Source organism: Benincasa hispida, chromosome 6, assembly GCF_027475165.1.
Source record: "Benincasa hispida cultivar pf3 chromosome 6, pf3_genome.v1.1, whole genome shotgun sequence".
Classification (NCBI taxonomy): Eukaryota; Viridiplantae; Streptophyta; class Magnoliopsida; order Cucurbitales; family Cucurbitaceae; genus Benincasa; species Benincasa hispida.
Genome location: NC_143483.1, coordinates 809,027 through 812,805, shown reverse-complemented (window position 1 = coordinate 812,805; position 3,779 = coordinate 809,027). Strand labels below are relative to the sequence as shown.

The 3,779-nt window shown below is 42.9% G+C and overlaps 1 non-coding gene across 1 annotated transcript; it reads left to right on the top strand.

The window, feature by feature from the left end:
• The first annotated feature begins 3,245 nt into the window (after window positions 1-3,245).
• On the top strand, window positions 3,246-3,349 carry LOC150035323 (small nucleolar RNA R71). Its single transcript, XR_016530402.1, has one exon. It is a non-coding gene; the product is annotated as a small nucleolar RNA R71 (small nucleolar RNA).
• Window positions 3,350-3,779: the final 430 nt, after the last annotated feature.

Here is a 3,779-nt window from a genome sequence, read left to right as displayed (position 1 = left end):
TCAGCCACCTGATTTTCTGTTCCCTTTCTATCCTGGATATCAATATCAAACTCCTGTAGCAATAACACCCATCTTATCAACCTTGGATTCGCGTCCTTTTTGCTCATTAGGAATTTTATGGTTGAGTGGTCGATGTATATGGTGGCTGACGCACCAACTAAGTAAGACTAAAACTTTTCAATACCAAACACTACAGCCAAAATTTCTTTTTCAGTAATGGTGTAGTGTTCCTGAGAATCATTTAATGTTTTGGATGCATAGGAGATGGGGTGTATCAAATTACCCTTCTTTTGCCCTAACATTGTTCCTACTGCCACATCACTTGCATCGCACATGGGAATAAAGTGCTGCGTTCAGTCCGGTGCTATCAGTACTGGTGCTATCATCAACGCATACTTCAAGGCTTCAAATGCGTCAGTGCAGTCTTCATTAAAGTCATAGGGTCGGTTCGCCTCTAGTAATGCGCTCAAAGGTCGTGCAATCTGAGAGAAACCTCTAACGAACCGTCTATAGAAGCCAGCATGCCCTAGAAAACTTCGTAAAGTTTTAACATTCGATGGTGGTGGAAGTTTTGCTATGACATCTATTAATCTACTTCCAAGCCAGCCTTAGATACTTTGTGACCTAAGACAATTCATTCAATCACTATGAAGTGACATTTCTCCCAATTTAGCACCAAGTTTGTTTCCTCGCATCAAGTGAGGACGGCCTCCAAATTATCTAGGCATGACTGAAATGAGTCTCCAAAGATTGAAAAATTGTCCATGAAGACTTCAACGGTCTTTTCTAGGAAGTCAGAGAAGATAGCCATCATACATCTTTGAAATGTCCTAAGTGCGTTACACAGCCCAAAGGGCATGCGTCTGAATGCAAATGTTCCAAAGGGACAAGTAAACGTAGTCTTCTCCTGATCTTCCGGATCTATCAGAATTTGGTTGTAACCAGAGTATCCATCTAGAAAACAATAAAATTCTTTGCCCGCAAGTCTGTCAAGCATTTGATCGATGAAAGGAATGGGGAAGTGGTCTTTCTTAGTTGCTGCGTTGAGTTTCCTATAATCCATACAGATGCGCCCGCCCGTGACAGTCCTCAAGGGTATGAGTTCAATATTTGTTGTTGACTATCACGGTCGTTCCCCCTTTCTTGGGAACGCATTGGACTAGACTTACCCAGCTACAGTCGAATATAGGATAAATAACTCCCGCGTCTAACCATTTTAGAATTTCTTTCTTAACCACTTCTTTCATTATGGGTTCAACCTTCTTTGAGGCTCGATTGACCCCAACTTCCCTTGTTCCAGCCTAATCTTATGCATGCAATAAGATGGACTAATGCCACGGATATCTGCAAGCATCCAGCCTATTGCACGCTTGTGCTTTTTCAGCATCTGCAAGAGAGATTGCTCATTAGGCTTTGTAAGATTTGCAGAAATGATCACAGGTAAAGTGTTGTTGGTTCCGAGGAATGCATATTTCAAGTGTCTAGGTAACTGTTTCAACTCGAGTTCTGGTGGTTCTTCAAGTGATGGACGCGTTGGTTTTGTCCATCGCTCACTCAGACTTGGCGGCTCTAATTCTTTCAGGTTCTCCTCCAACGCGAGGACCTCACATACATGATTCTCTTCTTCAGGCAACTCAATACTGTTTAGTTGACAATCTTCACTATCTAGGAACTTTAATGCATTGAGCACATTAAACTTCACCTCCTCATTGTCCATGTGCATAGTTAATTCGCCTTTATACACGTCAATTAAAACTTTCCCGGTAGCTAAGAAGGGGCATCCAAGGATAATTGGTACCTCCCTATCTGCTTCAAAGTCCAAGATAATAAAGTCTGCTGGGAATATGAGATTGTCAACCTTCACCAGAACGTCTTCAATCTTCCCTTCTGGGTACTTAATTGTTCTATCAACAAGCTGAAGAGTAACAAAAGTAGGTTGTGCTTCGTCAATCCCCAATTTCTTAAAAATTGAAAGTGGCATGAGATTAATGCTGGCTTCTAGATCGCATAACGCATGACTCACATCCAATCCTCCTATCGAATAAGGAACTGTGAAGCTCCCAGGGTTCTTCTGCTTCTTTGGTAGATTGTTGTTTACTAATGCATTACACTCCTACGTTAGCGTTATTACTTCCTTCTCGCTGACTCTTCTCTTCTTTGTCAAAATGTCCTTAAAAAATTTGACATATGTTGGTATCTGCTCCAAAGCCTCTATAAGTGGAATGTTGATATACAGCTGCTTTAGGACGACTAGGGAATGGTGCGTTCAAAGTCACCTCAGGCTTTCCCGCGTTAGACGTACTGGGTTTTGAATGGCTCGTAATCTCGAGCATTCTTTCTTCCTGATCTATTGAACGTGTGATGCGTTCTTTCAAAGGACTGCTATTTCTTGGATTCATTCTTCTTTCTTCAAGAGCTCTTCCACTTCACAACGTCACCGCGTGACATTACTCCTTTCCATTATTGTTCCCAGGTGTTTCAGTATTGCTAGGTAGAACTCCAGGTTGCCTGCTTTTCAACTCGCTCGCTATTTGCTCTATCTGGATTTCCAGGTTTCTGATAGATGACGCCTGAATTTTCAGCAACGCGTCATTCTAGGCTATGTACTCCTTCAATAGGTTCTCAAGCGGAGATCCTAAGCTCGACGCCTGTCCTCCTCTATTAAAGGGTTGTTGATGTTGCTGATGAGTTTGTTAAAATGCAGGTGGCGGTCCATTCCTTTGCTGATGGTTCGTCCCTCGATGGTGCTGCTGATTATTTCCTCCTGTCCAAGAAAAATTCGGATGGTTTCTCCATCCAGGGTTATATGTATTATAGAATGAGTTTTTTTTGATGAAGCATACTGACTGAGGGTTTTGTGGACATTCAGCATAGGAGTGAGGATCTCCACAGCCCACACAGCTAACCATGGGCTGCTCAAATGCCTCTACCTAATTCACCTTCTACTGATTTGATGCGTTTCCCAGCGTTATATTCTGTAGAAGGCTAGTCATCGTAGCCACTTAAGCAGAAATGTGGCTATTGCGTTGGAATCGATAGAATTAACGTTCTGAGATCTCTTCTTCCTGTCAACTCTTCCATTATACGTATCATCCACCCATTCCATATTGTGTTTAGCAATGCGGTCTAGTATCTCCTTAGCCTCAGTGTAAGATTTGTCCATAAGTCCACCAGCTGCTGCTGCGTCTGCTGCCAATCCTCTATTCAGTCTTCCATAAAACGTCACCATTTGGATAGTTAAAGGTAGTCCATGGTTCGGGCAATTCTTGACCAAACCCTTAAAACGCTCCCATGCAGCGTTTAAGGTCTCAGCATCTTCTGGTTCAAAGATCATAATCTCTCGACGCCTCCTCACGTTAGTGGTAGGTGGGAAGTATTTTTGCATAAATTTTTCCACCAACTTCCCCCAGGTGGTGATTTCACCAGGCTCTAGTGAACTCACCCATTGTTTTGCGTCATCACGCAAAGAATAGGGAAACAAGGACAACCTAATCGCCTCTGGGGTGGGAATCACAAATGAATTACACATTTCCAGGAAACGCTTCATGTGGGTGTGAGGATCTTCACCATGACCACCCCCAAATTGTCCAACAGTTTGGAGCATTTGGAGCATAACAGATTTCATCTCGAACCTGGTTCCATCCGGCGTTGGGTATAAGATTCTTGGAGAGAAATCATACAGTACAAGGGACGCGTACTCCCTCATGGTACGCATGCTACTATTCGCCATCAGGATTGGATTTTGTACAGCATGAGCTAGTTGATGATTTGCTTGTTCT